The sequence below is a fragment of the Trachypithecus francoisi genome, unplaced genomic scaffold (assembly GCF_009764315.1).
Source record: "Trachypithecus francoisi isolate TF-2019V2 unplaced genomic scaffold, Tfra_2.0 Lachesis_group15, whole genome shotgun sequence".
Lineage (NCBI taxonomy): Eukaryota > Metazoa > Chordata > Mammalia > Primates > Cercopithecidae > Trachypithecus > Trachypithecus francoisi.
In genome coordinates this window covers 70812542-70832820 of record NW_022681460.1, presented here as the reverse complement: position 1 = coordinate 70832820, position 20279 = coordinate 70812542, and the positions used below count along the sequence as shown (strand labels likewise).

General features: G+C 36.7%; 1 non-coding gene across 1 annotated transcript; it reads right to left on the bottom strand.

The window, feature by feature from the left end:
* Window positions 1-19213: 19213 nt before the first annotated feature.
* Window positions 19214-19377, bottom strand: LOC117098207. Its single transcript, XR_004443255.1, has one exon. It is a non-coding gene; the product is annotated as a U1 spliceosomal RNA (small nuclear RNA).
* Between the last annotated feature and the right edge of the window lie 902 nt (window positions 19378-20279).

The following is a 20279-nucleotide window of genomic DNA, read 5'->3' as shown; positions in this document are numbered from 1 at the left end:
CTGAATTTTATTTGCATGGAATAAAAGAAACTTCAAGTATAACCAGGAAGAAGTTGAATCCCTGAATAGACCAATAACAGGCTCTGAAATTGAGGCAATAATTCATAGCCTACCAACCAAAAAAACTCCAGGACCAGATGGATTCACAGCCAAAGTCTACCAGAGGTACAAGGAGGAGCTGGTACCATTCCTTCTGAAACTATTCCAATCAATAGAAAAAGAAAGAATTCCCCCAATTCATTTTATGAGGCCAACATCATGCTGATACCAAAGCCTCGCAGAGACACAACAAAAATAGAGAATTTTAGACCAATATCCCTGACGAACATTGATGCAAAAATCCTCAACAAAATACTGGCAAACCAAATCCAGCAACCCATCAAAAATCTTATACACCATAATCAAGTGTGCTTCATCACTTGGATGCAAGGCTGCTTCAACATATGCAAATAAATAAACGTAATCCAGTGTATAAACAGAATCAAAGACAAAAACTACATGATTATCTCAACAGATGAAAAAAAGGCCTTTGACAAAATTCAACAGCCCTTCATGCTAAAAACTCTCAATAAATTAGGTATTGATGAGAAGTATCTCAAAATAATAAGAGCTTTTATGACAAACCCACAGCCAATATCATACTGAATGGACAAAAACTGGAAGCATTCCCTTTGAAAACGGGCATAAGACAGGGATGCCCTCTTTCACCACTCCTATTCAACATAGTGTTGGAAGTTCTGGCTAGGGCAATCAGGCAGAAGAAATAAATAAAGGGTATTCAATTAGGAAAAGAGGAAGTCAAATTGTACCTGTTTGCAGATGACATGATTGTATATTTAGAAGACTCTGTGGTCTCAGCCCAAAATCTCCGTAAGCTGATAAGCAACTTCAGCAAAGTCTCAGGGTACAAAATCAATGTGCAAAAATTAATTCAAGATGAATTAGAGACTTAAATGTTAGACCTAAAACCATAAAAACTCAAGAAGAAAACCTAGGTAATACCATTCTGGACATAGACATGGGCAAGGACTTCATGTCTGAAACACCAAAAGTAATGGCAACAAAAGCAAAAATTGACAAATGGGATCTAATTAAACTAAAGAGCTTCTGCACAGCAAAAGAAACTACCATCAGAGTGAACAGGCAACCTATAGAATGGGAGAACATTTTTGCAGTCTACTCATCTGACAAAGGGCTAATATCCAGATTCTACAAAGAACTCAAACAAATTTACAAGAAAAAAAAAAAAAAAAACATCAAAAAGTGGGCAAAGGATATGAACAGACACTTCTCAAAAGAAGACATTTATGCAGCCAACAGACACATGAAAAAATGCTCATCATCACCAGCCATCAGAGAAATGCAAATCAAAACCACAATGAGATGCCATCTCACACCAGTTAGAATGGTGATCATTAAAAAGTCAGGAAATACGGCCGGGCGTGGTGGCTCACGCCTGTAATCCCAGCACTTTGGGAGGCTGAGGCGGGTGGATCACAAGGTCAGGAGATTGAGACCATCCTGGCTAACATGGTGAAACCCCGTCTCTACTAAAAATGCAAAAGAAATTAGCCTGGAGTGGTGGCGGGCACCTGTAGTCCCAGCTACTTGAGAGGCTGAGGCAGGAGAATGGCATGAACCTGGGAGGCAGAGCTTGCAGTGAGCCGAGATCGTGCCACTGCACTCCAGCCTGGGTGACAGAGTGAGACTCCGTCTCAAAAAAAAAAAAAAAGTCAGGAAACAACAGGTGCTGGAGAGGATGCGGATAAATAGGAATACTTTTACACTGTTGGTGGGACTATAAACGAGTTCAACCATTGTGGAAGACAGTGTGGCGATTCCTCCAGGATCTAGAACTAGAAACACCATTTGACCCAGCCATCCCATTACTGGGTATATACCCAAAGGATTATAAATCATGCTGCTATAAAGACACATGAACATGTATGTTTATTGCGGCACTATTCACAATAGCAAAGACTTGGAACCAACCCAAATGTCCATCAATGATAGACTGGATTGAGAAAATGTGGCACATATACACTGTGGAATACCATGCAGCCATAAAATAGGATGAGTTCATGTCCTTTGTAGGGGCATGGATGAAGCTGGAAACCATCATTCTCAGCAAACTATGTTCTCACCCATAGGTGGGAATTGAGCAATGAGAACACTTGGACACAGGAAAGGGAACATGACACACTGGGGCCTGTCGTGGGGAGAGGGGAGTGGAGAGAGATATCATTAGGAGATATACCTAATGTAAATGACAAGTTAATGGGTGCAGCACACCAACGTGGCACATGTATACATGTATACATATGTAACAAACCTGCACTTCGTGCACATGTACAACGTACTTTATTTTACTTAAAGTAAAATTAAAAAAAAAAATACATGAGCTATCTGTCTATGAAAAGACTGAAAAGACTTGGAGGAACCTTAAATGTATATGGGTCAGTAAAAGAAGCCAACCTGAAAAGACTTCATACTATGTGATTCCAACTATGTAATACTCTGGAAAAAGTGAGACTGTGAAGACAGTACAAAGATCAGTAGTTGCCAGGAATTTAGGCAGGAGGAATGAATAAGTGGAGAATACGGAATTTTTATAGCAGAGATACTATTCTGTATGATACTAAAATGGTGACCGAGTGACAGTATGGCTTTTTGAAAAGCCACAGAACTGTACAACACAAAGAGTAAGCCCTAATTTAAGCTATGGACTTTAGTTAATAACAATAGATCAATATTGGTTCATCCATTGTAATAAATGCACCATACTGATGCAAGATGTGAGTAATAGGGGAAAGGGAAGAGGAGGTATATGGGAACTTTCTGTACTTTCTCCTCAGTTTTTCTGTAAACCTAAAACTGCTCTAAAAAATAAAGTATATGAACTGAAAAAAAAAAGAAACTTCAAACATACCTTCAAACATACAGTGAAAGACAAGAACTCAAGAACTCTTTAATAAACCTTAAAATCATCATAAACTTCATTTTAAAGCACCTAAAACTCCAAGAACGTAAGTATGCCACTCTAATTTTATGTGTAACTCTTGATTGACAAAAAATACTCAGAGGAATAATTATTCAATGGAATATAAGGATTAGTCTGAAGAAGAAAGTGGAATATAAACCTAACAAATAAATGTATTTTTTTTTTTGGTTAATAAGTAAGGCTTGAATTCATATCTTGTTTTTAAAAATTCTCAAAAGACATCAAACTGGTAGGACTTCTTATACTTGATAAACTATGGAATCAAAAAGATAAAGTTATATTGGTATTCTCGAATACTTACTATGTTTTCCATGTCTATTACTGTCTAATTGTTCAGGACATAAATATGTGTAAGATACAATTTTTCTTTTTCTCTCAAAGGGCACAAGAGTAGTGATTTCACATAATAGATTAATTGAAGTAAATACAGGATTGTGATTATTTTCCATTCCGTTTTTTAATTTAAAAAGTACTTACTAAAAATATGTGTAAAATGGTTAAGCCACCCAAATGAAGTATTCCTTCATCTGTCATTGGTTTTCATGCTTAATACTCTGTCTTTAGCATTTTCTATCTCATTACCCAAACTTATACAAAACCACAATGTAAATCAAATTTTCAGTGGAGACTACACTGGGAAAAAGACAAGAGAATTTAGGGAACAATTGCTTTAAAGGACAGGGCAAAAGAAAGAGATCAGCAAAAGAGACAACAAAGGAGTCAGATTAATGAAGAGAAAGGAAGGAACTTTTAAGCCTCCTTACCGACAAAACACAAACAATAATATTTAACTTGAGGAACAAAGACTTAATGCAAGGGGAGACTTCTAAAATAATGCTTGATGTTTAGTAAACATGCATAAATATTGCCGGTTTTGTTTGATTGAAAATAACAATATTTTGGTGCTCAATCAGCTACATCTACAGCTAGACCATAAGCCAACTTCTCTATCACCAACAGCAAGTACCTTACATACCTGCTCTCTGAACCATTGCTTATCTTATTTACTTAAATAGGAAAATGAAAGCACAGAGATGATACATAGACTAAACATTTGAAACTTAAAAGATAATTTATACACTTATTTTAAAATAAAAAATAATCTAAACAAGAGTCTCTTCCTCTTTTTCAAAACATTCTTTTAGTTGTTTAACTCATGAGTTATTCTGATGCTGTCTATGAATAAGCAATATGAGAATCGCAGTGTAAAACCATGGGCCTCAGCTAAATAAATAGTACAAAATGTAAGTAGTAAAGCTTTGAGGACCAGGGATGTGCTTCATATCTATTTTCTTTGTGATATTTTGTTTCATGTGAGAAGCTTTTCGGGCTTCATGTTTCACCTAAGGAGTGATGCAGAACGTCTAATGATGCCTGTTAACAATTTTGTCAGGGCTACTGTGATTTATAGACTATTTACATTGACTGGGATTATGCCATTGACATATTTAGACATCCATTACAATTTTTTTCAACATTTAAATCAAGTGATTCGAGAAATGCCAAGTGCAAGGCTTCAGGTGGTGAAGGTATTTCAGGAATCACAGCACCAAAGAAAAAAATAATTATCAAACTCTTCCTCATGAGAGTTACTTTTTACTGGGCCATGTGCAGTCTATTTTTATACAACCAGATGCCCCCTTCAGTGTAGTCTTATTTTTATTTACATAGAAAAGTTATTTATAAAGCTGACAGAGATCCATCAACTTGTTCTAATTTTGTTGAGAAAAAATTTGCCAGAATCACGTCGTAGCATCTTTTACCCCATTTATCTAAGTGTCTCAATTTATGAGGTGAATTGGTCTAATGTAAAAGTTGGAAATAGCAAGCCCCCGCACAAGCCCATGGGGAAAGAGCTTTGCTACCCAGTTCAAGACGTTCATATCACCCACTGGCTAATTCGCACTTGAGCACGTTTTTTTTCAGTTTGGTACAGAATTTCTAGCTAGTGCAATCAATGAACTTTTCTACAGCTACTTATTTAATAATATTTTTCTAAATTTCAGATTTTCAGTGGACTCTTCCTAAGATAGTCAACAAGTCTGACAAAGAAATTCCTTTAAGCTTTGATGTTTGCATATATTATTTCTAAGGGAGAAAAAGCCCTGTTAACTCACTATAACAGGAAATGGGTTTTTATTACAAAGTTATTTTAATGATTAGTTATGTCATAACGGCTATATGAACAAAGACACTGGATATATAAAAAGGAACTCAATTCCATTGTAATAAAGAAAATGAAAATTAAAACCAAATGAGAGAATATTGTACATCTATTATAATAATTAAAATAAAAAGAATAGACAACACAAGTCTTTTTTTTTTTTTTTTTGAGATGGAGTCTTGCTCTGTTGCCCTGGCTAGAGTGCAGTGGCCGGATCTCAGCTCACTGCAAGCTCCGCCTCCCGGGTTTACGCCATTCTCCTGCCTCAGCCTCCCGAGTAGCTGGGACTACAGGCGCCCGCCACCTCGCCTGGCTAGTTTTTTGTATTTTTATTAGAGACGGGGTTTCACCGTGTTAGCCAGGATGGTCTCCATCTCCTGATCTCGGACAACACAAGTCTTAAAGAAGATGTAGAAAAACTGAAACCATTGGTGGGGGCATAAATTGGCACAACCACTAACATATGCAGACTCTATTAATCCAGAACTCCCCACCTAAGTATTTACCCAGAAGAAATGTATATGTATACTCACCAAAAGGCACATACAAGAATGATCACAGCACTGTTACCTTTCATCCTTTTGGACGATTCTTCCCCTGACTTTGGAAGCTTTCTCACATGCATACTCTGATCAGTAAGCAGCTGAATGTTGTTGTGGCAAATCCTCTGCAAATTTCATTTTCGTTTTACAGTTCTCTTCTCTCCTGTGCTCTGTGCTGGTAACAGCAGATGCTTTTGTTCTATATGAACTCTCAGCATCGTCTCCCTACCCTGGGTAGTCCAGCAGGCTCTGTCTTGTTTCCTCCTCTCTATACTATGACCCAGAAATTGTCTAGGGGAGTAAGCTGGAATAACTATAGATGCCCATTATTTGTCTTCCATCTCTCAAGGACCATTTTCCAATATCTTGTAAACTGCTGTTTTATTGTCCTTTTTTTTTAATTTATTTATTTATTTATTTATTTTTAGGCAGTTGGGTAAGTTCATTCCTTGTTACCTTAGGAACATGAATTTTACCTGAAAGAAAAACAGAAGGCCAGTCTATGATTTTTCTGGATTAGATGTTTGTTTGGCAGACAAAATGAGCCTTTCACTTCAAGAAAAGCAACTGGTAGTATTTGTTATCAATGAGACGGTTTAAGCTTTCAAGTGAAATTTAGAATTTTAGAAAACGTTTATGTGCCACCATTAACTTGACAGTTGTCCAATACATAAATATTTACCTGTTGAAATCAGTGCTGATCTTACTGCATGTGATTTTTGAATATTGCATAATGAAATGTGTCAACATGGGAAGGAAAGGTCTGTATTACTTGCTGTATCACTATTTTTCAAATGACCAACACATGATGTTACAAAATCATGCATTGATAAAAAATCCATTGTAGGTACAAGATAAAACAATGGATTTTATTGTAACATCTCATTGAAATTAAATTTTAAAGAACTAACACTTCTTGAGTTCTAATGTAGCATCAAAGATGGGAATACATTCCTATTTGAAATAGCCATTATAATATTCTTCTCTTTTCCAAATAGAGATATATGTGTAGCCAGATTTTCTTTATATTCTTCAATGAAAACAATATGCTGCAAGAGACTGACTTTAGAAACTGATATGAGAATCTAGGTATAGTCTATTAAGCCAGACATTAAATAGAATTGTAAAATATAAATCAATATCAATATTTTTGCTAAATATTTTTGGGTTTCGAAAGCGTAGCATTTGTTCAGAAAAATAAGCTATTTGTGTTAACTAGTATTGGTTTTTTTTTAACGAATTAAGAATTGTAAATTATTTTTTAATTTTAATTTGTATTACAATAAATATGAATGCACATCAGCACATATAAAACATAGAAAACAAATATCAGCACAATAAAAGCATTTTGATGTCCATTGATTTTAAGGAGTGTAAAAGGTTTCTGAGACCAAAAGCGTTGAGAGGCTTCTGCTCTAAAAAACTATGGATAGAATGCTTCTTTTCAACTCCTCTTCATCATTGTTTTCTCCTTTGAAATGTTCTTGCTAGCATTCTCCTTCCTGTGTCAGTACAGCCCTTTGTTCTTCTTTGGCCTACCCATCTCTTTTACACCCTGGCTCTCTTAACAGTGGCCTGCCAGGAGGTTCATTGGGATTGAGAATTTATCTCCATATCCCATTCTCCAAGTCCAGACATCAGCCTCTGGTGCTAAAACTATACTTCCTGCAACTGTGGGATTACCCAGATCTCTGTCCTTGCCCTTAACAATTATGTTTCCATCTCCACAAAATCACGTTGTTTTTCTTTACCTGCTGTGTGACCTGTGTTAACCTGATCATCTCCAAAGACCTTTTCAGTTCTGTATTTTTACTGTCTGCAGCTAATATGTCTGCTTCTGTCTAAATTTCAGATGTTGTTCTCTACTTTACCAGTAGAGAAATTGGGAGGCCGAGGCGGGTGGATCACGAGGTTGGGAGATGGAGACCATCCTGGCTAACATGGTGAAACCCCATCTCTACTAAAAATTAAAAAAAGAAAAGGTTGGGCGTTTTGGCAAGCGCCTGTACTCCCAGCTACTCGGGAGAATGGCGTGAACCCGGGAGGTGGAGCTCGCAGTGAGATCACGCCACTGCACTCCAGCCTGGGCAACAGAGAGACTGTCTCAAAAAAAAAAAAAAAAAAAAAATCCAGATTTTGGCAAATTAAAAATAATTATATATTTTCAAGTAATGTTGAACTTAAATATTCTGCAGGAGCATTGCCCATTTTTGCTGAATCTCTAGGAGTAAAATACACTTACCAATAGGGCTGAGTGTGTGCACACTGGGTATAGGAAGCTGCCTTGGAATATGGGGAATTTCCTTGTGCTTTGCCAGTCAAGCATTTACTTATATGAAACTTCACTCTTTCTCTCTTAATTGCAATGACATAAGGCTTTTGTTGAACTTGTTGGTTTTAGTGATGGGTGATCAGAACTTCCAAGCTTTTTGTATATTATAACATGTAACTGAAGGACTGTAATCCTATATTTATTGTTAAAGTTGTTTTCCAAAGTCTCATACCTTTGAAGTATTGTTTCTAAAACTTCTCATGCTGTTTACTTGTCCAACAGGCTCACAGTCTCTTTCTGTAATTTATCCCAGTGCTCACACATTATGCCCAAAAGATCATAATGTCATCTTTAAGTATGATTATCTCTATGAAATTATTTCTAACCAGATTACATTATTAAAAAATATTACATGAGATTAAACCCTGAAGTTGGTTAACAGAATGGAGGTAGGGGGAAAAAGATTCTCATCATTTGAAGTTTTCCACTCAGATGATTCCCCATTCCTTGTTGTTTTGAAATTAAATTTTAAAAAAATTCTCAGAGGTTTTTGAGAGAGTCAATTGTTGTTTTTTTCTAATAGATACACTGTCGTGTGGTTAAAAAAAAAAGATAACAAATAAAACTCTCTTGCTGTAACTTGCCTCTGGTATTCCTTAATTGTATTGCAGCTGTGCCAAGATTAGATTATGGAGAGTAGAATTTCCTAAGAAAACTATTTCCTTTGTAATTCCTTCACTGTGTCTGCCTCCTCATTTCAGAGTCAGGCAATTTCAGGATAGCAGACCAAAAAGCACTTAATTCATGAGTGCTTTTTATTAGCATATGGCTTCATAATTATTACCTAAAGACCCAGAGTAAAATACTCATAAACCAAGTTCACCCTCATGTGTTACTGTTGCTTATGCATTTTTCATATAAAAGGCTCTGAGAATTATTGCTTTGAGGCAGTATTGTGTTCTCTTAACTTAAAAGTATTTTTAAATTGTTTCATGGTGTTGTTGTTTTTTTTAACAAATGTATTCTCAATTGAGTGTGTCTAATGCATGTATTTAAAATAAGAAGAAAGGAGAACCTAAGCACATCCTATGAGTTTTTCATCTAATATTCCAGTTTGAAGAGAATTACTCCCATCTGTTCTTGACGCTTTTGTTGATTCCATTAGTATCTAATAATACGTCTGTAGTATTAAATCAAATTGGTGTTCTGCGAAAAATTTCAAAATTCAGCATGTCACTTCCTTCTTAAGAAGATGTTCAGGTGCCCCTATTTTCAATAATATGGTAGATTGGTCACACAGAATAATCTTCCCAAGTGCCGGAAGTGGTGGAATTAACTAAATTGCTGGAAAAATATTTTAAAACGTGTATAACATCATTCCAAATGCATTCCTGAACTTTCAGGAAATAAATAAATGTTAAAAGCCCCCCAATATTCGAATGATACCAGAAAACCAGGTTAGCAAGCCCCAAAGCTGGTTTTTATCTTGTGGATGACTACCCATCTCTAGTTATCTCAAGCTTCCATGGTGGTATGAGGGGTATGGGGGAGAGGAGATAAAAGACAGCATGTTCCCAAGATAGTGAACATAATAAGAGACGACCCCATAGACACTGGACTCACAGTAAAAGTGAGGGTTAGAAATAAACACTCCCAGTAAAAGTGAGAATTAGAACTAAACCTTGCTATGCAAAGGGGATACTGAGAAAATTTTCCTATTTCACATCAAGTGCCAAGTGGAGAGAAAAATTCTTCTTTGATTTTCCATAATCCCAAACTAACCCTTGCAGCAGACTTGAGATCTGAATTCACACTACCTGGGTGATTCGCATGGACATATATGAAACTTTATACCCATCAATGGCAGAATCCTCTAGTTTTTCAGAACACATGGGACATTTATGAAAATTGATCCCATGCCATATGCATACATTTAGCTTCAACACATTGCAAAGGATTGGCATATAACTCATCTCCTTTGACCTAGGTGAAATTAAATTGAATATTAATAATAAATAATTACTAGAAAAATTAAATATGTTTGAAAATTTTGCAATTGTGTGCAAAAAATTGTGTATGTATGTGTGTGTATACATATATAAACATAGATATGTGTGTGAATATATACACACATATACACTTACTTGTATCAGTGTTTGAAGAGGATGTGGTAATATGTGGGCATATGGGATTACTTAAAATTGTGTTGTGGTAACAAATGGAATTTGGAAAATATAGAAGTACAATTTAAATGTATTCCCCTCAAAATCAACATATATTAAATTTTGATAGTAAATATGTGTATATGAGTTTATGTAATCATAAGTGAATAAATAGTGCTTTCAAATGTAAAAGTGAAATAAAAAAACAACGATTTACTTACATGATTTAGAATTTTCATTTTAATATATACAACTAAAAAAATTATTTTCTTTTTTTGAGTCCAAGTCTCGTTCTATTGCCTAGACCAGAGTGCGGTGGTGGGATCTTGCTCGCTGCAACCTCTGCCTCCTGAGTTCAAGTGATTCTCTTGCCTCAGCCTCCTGAAGAACTGGAATTACAGGTGCCCACCACCAAGCCAGATAATTTTTGTATGTTTAGTAGAGAAAGGGTTTCACCATGTTGGCCAGGCTGGTCTCGAACTCCTGACCTCAGGTGATCCACCCGCCTCAGTATCCAAAGTGCTGGGATTACAGGCGTGAGCCACCACACCTGGCAATAATTTAAAATTTTTCTGTATATAGTATCACTTTGTTTTACAGTACTTGTTTCTCCAAATATTTTAATTTTAGTGAATAATTCATTGAGAACGAGATAGTCAGTTGTTTCATATTCTGAAGGTTTACTGGTAAATTATTCATAAGAAATATAGGCTAAGTTTTCTGAAAAATTTATACATCGAAACATTCAGACATGAGACTACAAATTTATAAATTATATGAATTGGGGCAATTTGAATATTCAGTTGTAGAAGGCAAAATTCATGTCTCTACTAAGCAGTGTAGAATGAACTTAAAATTTCCCAAGATAACCCTTGGAGAATAAGTAATAATGATTGTAATATTTTTTAGCAAATTACTGTGATTTTTTAAAATTAAAACCCTCTGTTGCATTATTCTTATTGTATGTAAATGTGCACACTGAAGTGGAGAAGAAGGGGGATGCATTGTGAGTTACCATTGACCTGCATGGCTGTCAGAAAGTGATTTATGAGGTAGAAGACCTCAAGGTGAATTTACTGCTATGATAGTAATGACCTACTTATTGCAAATACATGTAGAAAATAAAACAAAGTATAATAGAAATTACCCATTGCCAACCCATGGTAGTTACCCTAACCTTAAAATATTATACTTGGTACCCCAGCACTTAGTAGGGGCCAAATAAAATTTTTTGGATGAATGAAAAGACATCTGCATGCTTGCAAAAAGACTAATCTATAATTGAAGCATTTTCACTCCTCAGAATCTTTAGAAAAAGAAAAGAGATGAACGGAGATTGAGAGAGAGAGAGACAGAGAGAAAGAAGGATAAAGAAGAACTTTCCAAATGAACAGAGTTTTCCATCTAATGAAAAATCCAGAGTGTGCTCCTCCTGCCACAAATCCTGGGTTATTTCATTTGACCATTTCCATTCCGTTTTTTTTTCTCTTAATGATTAGTGACTATTTCTACAAACTTATTGGGGCTTACTGTGTACCAAACAGAGGAAAAAATTAAGAGGAATTGGAGGTAGAGAATATGGGTGTAAAAATTGCAGGAATTTGGTTTTATTTACAAAAATGTGATACACACTTACATGAACAACAGAATGAAAAGAAAACAAGAACAAATAAATATTCTTATTTTTCCACTAATTTTCATTCTACTGTTGGGTAGCATTATATGTTTTTTCATACATCTCTCCCAATATAGATCACCTTGAAATTTTCAATGTATATATTTTAGATACTTCTATCTTGAGCCACCTTACAGATATTATAAAGGAAAGTAAGACAACAGTATTAAACGTAAATATTAAAAATTCAAAGACTATGAGAAAACAAAAGTTTCAAAGCTTAGATACTCATATTTGATTGTTTATTATGTGATAAGTAACATTTATGAGTTTAACATATATTAGCTCACTTCATGCTCACCACAGCCTGATAGGTTAAATATAATATTTTTTCTTACTTTATAGATAAGAGAAGCAAAAAATTAATTTGCCCCAAGTTTTTCTTCTAATAAGTCAACAGAATTGAAACAAGGTAATTCTGCCTTTGGCCAGGCATGATGGCTCATTCCTGTAATTTCAACATTTTGGGAGTCTGAGGCAGGTGGATCACTTGAGGTCAGGAGCCGGGCCAACATGGTGAAACCCATTCTGTACTAAAAAAACAAACATTAGCTGGGCATGGTGGTGGGCGCCTGTAGTCCCAGCTACTCAGGAGGCTGAGGTAGGAGAATTGCTTGAACCTGAGAGGCAGAGGTTGCAGTGAGCTGAGATCATGCCACTGCACCCCAGCCTGGGCACTAGAGTGACTCTGTCTCCAAAAAAAAAAAGAAAGAAAGAAAAGAAAGAAAGAAAGAAAGAAAGGAAGGAAGGAAGGAAGGAAGAAAAAGAGAAAAGAAAAAGATAATTCTGCCTTTAATGCATCTTCTGAAAAACTGCTACCAGTGCATCTCTTTTGCATTCACAACACCTAATTCACTCATTTAATTTTTATTGCATGTATAGAACAGTGATGATCATTCTAAGACATTCTAAGAGGCCAATCAGAACCCAGAGGTCAGAGAAATGAGGTGACATAGAGAGGCAGTCAGATGGGTACATGGCAGGGACTGGAATTCCTTCTCCTGACTTCCAGATATGGGCTCATTTTTATTCTGAGCAGCCAGTCTGACACATGTTATGAAAATATGTGATTCACGCCAGGCACGGTGGCTCAAGCCTGTAATCCCAGCACTTTGGGAGGCCGAGATGGGTGGATCACGAGGTCAGGAGATCGAGACCATCCTGGCTAACACGGTGAAACCCCGTCTCTACTAAAAATACAAAAAACTAGCCAGGCGAGGTGGCGGGCGCCTTTAGTCCCAGCTACTGGGGAGGCTGAGGCAGGAGAATGGCGTAAGCCTGGGAGGCAGAGCTTGCAGTGAGCTGAGATCCGGCCACTACACTCCAGCCTGGGGGACAGAGCAAGACTCTGTCTCGGAAAAAAAAAAAAAAAAAGAAAGAAAAAAGAAAAAAGAAAATATGTGATTCACATGACAAAAACTTTGTATTTGTGATATTTGTGAAGATACAGTTGTCTGAATGTAAAGAATTATTAAGATCCATTCAAATACAAATGTAATACTGAGTAAAATACATAAAACAAGAAACTTATTAGACAATACTTATAAAATCTATGTAACTTGTATCAGCAATGCCTTTCATATAAAATGAAATATTCAAAATATTCCAAGCTTCTGAATCCAATTAGTATCATTCATATTAATATTCAAATCCAGAGAGTTTTAGTGCTATACTCACCAGTCCAGACCTTTTAGGAGTTCTCATTCTTTGAGTATTTCAAGGAATTCTCAATGTTTTACTTAAGTATATGTCCATGTGTTCATCTATCCTTAGTCACGTGTTACTGGTAATCAGCCACCATTCCTCAGTGTCAATCCTAGGCAATTCTCCCCATGCAATGATAAATGTTCTAGAAAAATGAGGATAATGGCCATTCCCTCTGTGTTGAGCTCAGTAGGGGAGGCTGAACGCTATTTTGTTTCTCAGTATTTCTGTGCTCGAAGGAAAGCTCTATATATTCTTATACACAGCCATTCTTCTCCCCAGGTGCTCACAGGCCGAGAACAACCATTGTAGTTCTATTCCTATGCTGGATTCAACAAGCAAGATGACTTTTTCTCTTGTGATGAATTTATCTCTCTAGGCATTAGGATATCATGTATCAGATTTAGTCTTGCCTCCTATAAATCACAATGGCAGTTACAGAAATCTTCCTGTAGATGAACCCCTGGTTTATCAGAGTAGAGGATAAACCTACTCTGTGAACCATTGTGAAAAAGTGGAGTTTGGGGGAGATAGAAAATGGGGGTCATCTAATTTCACAGGATGAATTTATCCATTGACCAGTCCAACCTGGTCAGAGCACATGTTTACATGTATACGGAACCAAAAAATCCTGATGTAATAGATATCTCCCTCCCCAGTTCTATTCCTGTTGCCAGGCAATTTCCTCACTGATAGTTCTTTAAGCACTAGCATTAATTTTCCTGCTTTAAACACATTAGCAAAAATGTGCCAAATATACATTTTCTTGGAGAGAACTCAAGGGACTACTAAGTTTTCTTGCAAAAACCATCAAAGTTCAGTTTTCCCAGACATTGTTCACAGTCTTGGAAGCAGTCAACTATGTACCTGGTAAGTAAACAGGTAGGCCCTTTCGAAGTGGAAAGGACTTTGTTTCGAGTCTTCCAACTAAAGTCATGTAACAGAAAATTTGCTCACCACTTATTAAAATTGTAAAAAAGGTTTTATTCAAGACTATTGCAATAGAGGAGACAGACGGAACACAACTCTGAATACAATATGGATAACTGGGGATATGTAGCCAATGGGCCAAGAGAAGGGGTCAGCAAATGGGAAATTACTAAGAGGCTATATCAAGGATAGGGAGATTCTTGTTAAAGGCAAGCCAAGACTGAGGCCTAGTTGAGAAGAGGGCTCAGAAGAGTCAGACAAAAATCTGGATAAGGTAGGAATCTTTATCAATCCCTGAGAACAATGCTCAGCATGGATGCCACTAACCAGTGTTACATTCAGGTTTTGAGAATCACGCTCGAAAAGTTCAGAAATGTAGAGAGAGGCTGTTTATTACACTTCCATATTTATTCATCCAAATTGTTCAAGTGGTAACTTTCCAATCAACTCAATATCAAAATGTCTTAATTTATGACTTTTTTTTTTTTTTTTTTTTTTTTGAGACAGAGTCTCGCTCTGTCACCCAGGCTGGAGTGCAGTGGCCGGATCTCGGCTCACTGCAAGCTCCGCCTCCCGGGTTTACGCCGTTCTCCTGCCTCAGCCTCCCGAGTAGCTGGGACTACAGGCGCCCGTCACCTCGCCCGGCTAGTTTTTTGTATTTTTTTTAGTAGAAATGGGGTTTCACTGTGTTAGCCAGGATGGTCTTGATCTCCAGATCTCATGATCCCCCCGTCTTGGCCTCCCAAAGTGCTGGGATTACAGGCTTGAGCCACTGCGCCCGACCAATTTATGACTTTTTAAAAAGGTCATAAAAGATTCGGAAATAGGAAATTATTTAAATAAGATTCAAATAATTTGATAATAATGTCCCTGGATCCTCCCCAAATATTTATGCTCTTACCTATTTATTTTTTCAATGATGGCTATCATCTTACTGCTATCTCCTCTTTTGCTATACACTTCTTTTAGTATACTATACTATACTACATTATATTATACTGTACTATACAATAAGATGATAGATACGTCTATTCCCTATCTGCACATATAACTTTACCAACTTATCACAGATTCATTAATTTAGAAAAATAATCTGGAAAAAAATGTTTTCATCCTTTATAATCTATTTAGATAGGAAGTGGTTTCCATAATTCATAAAATCATGCAACAGCTGAAAAAGGCTTTAATGATCATCTTTTTCAACCCTCTCCTTTAGCAATTTAGGAAACATAGGTCCAGAACAGTTAGTATTTTAATTAAGTTTGATAGTTAATACTGAGCTAAAAATAAATATAGAATTTCATATCTTAAATTTAACATTTATTCTAGTAACAAAAATAGTCAGAATTAAGAATTTTTTTAAAGGCTTGGACTAAGCATAATAGAAAATACTAGTTCCTCCTGCTCCTCTCAGAGGAGATGGGTAAGGACTGGCTATCACCATCTTTAGCTATAAAGGAGTTGATATTGTGTCTGAATTAGAGTTTCTTGTATTTTGTACATCCTGAGATTTACACTGAATATGTTATTTACCAAGAGTTCTATTCAAATATCAATGGAAATTGTATGAAAAGCCAGAAGTAGAGAGATTTGTAGCTTTTCCCTGAGATTGTCACCAACAAACTGTATGATCCTCCAAGTTTCTTAACCTTCCTGATCACAGTATTCCCAACTATAAAATAAGAAGAAGATATAATTATTTAGGTTTCTTACAGTTTGAAAATGCTGGCTTTTAATCTTGCATTAAACTGAATGGAGGTGTGTAAGACAAGTATATATAAAGAAAACACCTCACACTGGGTTAGTGCACAGTATGTCCTCAATATAAAGTTCGGGAATTAAGGGAATTATTACCCTTTGTTTCCTGGCCTCCTTTCCTCTCTTCCTTCCTTCTTTCCTGTATGAAATGGAAGATGCAGAATGAGGAATGATGGGTATCCTGGGTGGGCAGGTGAGCATCAGTGTTAGTGAGCAGACTGCCTTAGACTCTAGACCACTTACTTGATTAGAATGTTGGGATACACTACTTGGGTCCTAAGGGAAAACAGTATAAAATCAGTTAAAAATTTTAACTAAGAGAAGGAATATTCTCTTTAATAAATCACCAATGTAATCAGTTTTATAGCTTTAATTTTTGAGATTCAAATCTAGACATATTCTCTTAAATAAAACCCTAAACTTCATGTAGCTCTGATATATGAAATATCTAACAGGAGCATATCAACATGAAGTATTAATGGAGAACTGGTAATTAGTGGTTTTTATTCCTCATTCACTGGCCTTACTAATTAGCAATCAAATAGTTTGACTGAATTATGGTCTCTTTTCTCACCAATTCCCCCATTCATCAGCCTAAGTATTTAAATCCTTTTTGTGTTCTCAACCTGTATTAACTATGATCTTTCTTTTACAGTGGGATCTAAGTATACTTAGAAGACTAAACAATATTTCTAGCCCAAAGCAATGTCCCTGTCTAATTTGAGCAGTTGAGCAAAAATCACAAGCAGTAAGTCAGTTCTTGTGTCCCTTGAACTTGATTGAAGTGTGTGATAGACTTTTCTTTGGTTGGAGTGCACCATAGTCAATACAGTCAGGATTGGAGAATGCGTGTGAATAACAGGCAGTTGGGAGGTTTTCACATTTGGGGGGCAGTTTTAAAAGGCAATGCCACAGTTTGTGAAAGCCGCAGAAAAGCTGTGAGTGAAACACAGGTGATGAGATTGAAGGAGAGATGTAACCATTCCACTCTGGAATGGGCTGCATTCATACATAACATCTCTGTAAGGTTTAATGACTGAGCAACAATCAGAAAACCCAATACCATATGTTGTGTACGATGTTATAGGAACAAGAGACTATTAACTGTCTAAAGAGAAAAGGCCTCTTGAGGCATCTGAAAGTGACTTTCTGGAGGAGAGAAAGCAGAAAAGATGGTGAGTGCAAGCAAAAATGAACTGGCTTCCCTAACTTCCAGCAAAGCATTTGGGTTGAGGCAATGAGAAGGCACAGCAGTTTCTTGAGGTGCTGGGACAATAATTTCAGAGGGACTTTAAGAAGGGGAAAAATCTTCAAGGACAACCAGGAAGTTCAACCATGACAAAAAACCTTTCATCACCTTAAAGCCAGGATATGGGTGTGTAGAGGATTGGGACGTGGCAGTTCCACATATCACAGTATGTAAAAGCGTAACCTCAGGGGCCAGGCTGCTGGAATCAAATCCCAGTTCTGCTCCTTACCAGCTGTGGGTCCATGGGCAGGTTCCTTAACATCTCTTTTCTTCAGTTTCCTCTCAGAATAGTGCTTGGTACTGTGACTACATATTCACTACCATTAAAATACCAATAAATGTGTATTGTTTTATATAATTTTATGTTTATTAACAAAATATAACTACGCTGCAAAATTTCCTGTCTTGTACTTTGGATATTTCCAGGAATGTCAGATAGAAGAAAGGAGACTGTATCAAGCAGGGTATGGTACTTAAAAAGATCCAAGGAAATGCTTGTTGTTTGCTGGTTGCGTGGGGTGGGGCGGGTAGGATCAACCCCGTGCAACAAATATATCATTCCCTTTTTGCATGAAGTCAAATGGGAAATTTACATAAAAGACATTGTATACAAATGTATTACATAAGTATATTTTTCCACAGGGAATATCCTTTCATCAGTTCTCAAAAGATTAGGTATTTCTAGCTTACTTATCCATAAGCATTTTTATAAAGAATATTTTAGGCCAGGCGCGGTGGCTCACGCCTGTAATCCCAACACTTTGGGAGGCCAAGGAGGGTGGATCACGAAGTCAGGAAATCAAGACCATCCTGCCTAACACAGTGAAACCCCGTTTCTATTAAAAATACAAAAAATTAGCCGGGCGTGATGGCGGGCGCCTGTAGTCCCAGCTACTGGGGAGGCTGAGGCAGGAGAATGGCATGAACTCGGGAGGCGGAGCTTGCAATGAGCCTAGATAGCGCCACTGCACTGCAGCCTGGGAGACAGAGTGAAACTCCATTTCAAACTATATATATATTTGATCACATACCTACCTTGAGCAACTAATTAAAAGCAATGAATCTTGCCCATAACTTAAGATACAGCTTGGTATTCAACTCAGCTATAACTCCTACAGATGTCTGTTGTAATTCTTATTGAGGTGGGAATGACAGTCAATCCAGCGGGAACCCAGTAAGTCTGTGCGTCCGAAAGGTAGTCTTACTCTCACCTGCCACAAGCATATACACTATGTCAACACATCTCTGAATCCCAGTGCAAGAGATTGCGTGACCCATCAATCTGTCACTACCAAAAACTTGTTGAAGACTCTTATTTAAAGCCTCAATAAAGATGACTCCCTCCTGCTTTTGCTCCAAATGCAAATCAAGTAGATAAATGTATGTAGTATGGCAAATTGAGTTACACTATAGTTGATTCAACACCAAGATTTCATTCCAAATATTAAAATGTCATATTCATTTGCTCACACTTCTAGTTATTCTTTACATCTGTATTGGTTTAATTTTAGTTATATAAACATTTTATTTAAAAAAATTGAAGCACAGAACCACTATATTGTAAGAATAAATAGCCCAATTTCACTTAGGTGAATCTCACTCCTCTCTTCACAGGTAATGAGGGTTAACAGTAAGTAGGTTGCAATTCATATCAGGTAACTTTTCTTTTCTTTTTTCTTTTATTTGCTTTTGTCTTCTTTTCTTTCTTTCTTTCTTTCTTTTTTTTTTTTTTTGTTTTTACTTTTTAATTTCTTTTTGAGGGAAAGTGCAAACGAAGTTCCTCACTACCACAAATTATGCCATTGGGTTTTCCACATTAGGGGACGTCACAGGGGTCAGAACATCCAGAGTGCAATGGATAAGCCCCAATCTGGGTAAACCACCTTCATAATCACAATATCTCACCTGCCTGGTAAGTATTCCCAGATCACCTCCCATGCAATATGTAAGATATATACACATGCATATATTTGTATATGTGTGTGTAAATGTATGCACATACATACATGTAATTTTGTTTTTAAACACATTTTTTACCAAGTGTCCGAATTCTTTACTTAATAACAGTAATTTGCTTGTTCCACTTTTCAATATGTGTTTGAGATCTTTCCATGCTGGCATATATATGGCTGGCATATATATATATATAATCTATGTCATTATTCTACAGTACAAATATACTACAAATTCAACAGTACAAATTCAACTACAAATGGATGAGTAGTTTGAGTGTTGTTTCGTTAACTATCAAATCCTTGTATTTGCATCTTTAGGCAAGTGGGGCTTATTTCTCTAGAAAAGACATCTAGAGGTAGAATCACTGGCACTAGAAAGACTGCACATTAAATTTTTGTTAGATTCTGAAATTTTTCTCTGCAAAAGGCTGAATCAACTAGATATGGTTTGGCTATGTCCCCACCCAAATCTCATCTCGAAGTGTAATACAAATTTTAAGCCCCACCTGCCAGGGGAAGGACCTGGTGGGAGGTGACTGGATCATGGGGACTGTTTCCCTCATGCTGTTTTCATGATAGTGAGTTCTCATGAGATCTGATGGTTTTATGAGTGGCGGTTTACCCTCTTTCTGTTTCTTTCTCTCTCTTGCCTGCTGCTATTTAAGACTTGCCTGCTTCACCTGTAATCCCCATGTATCAAGGGAGGGAGGTAATTGAATTATGGGAGCAGATTCCCCCATGCTGTTCTCCTGATATTGAGTTCTCATGAGATCTGATGGTTTTATAAGGCAGTATTCCCTGCTCTTGCTCACTCTTTCTCACTTGCCACGATGTAAGACATGCCTGCTTCCCCTTCCACCATGATTA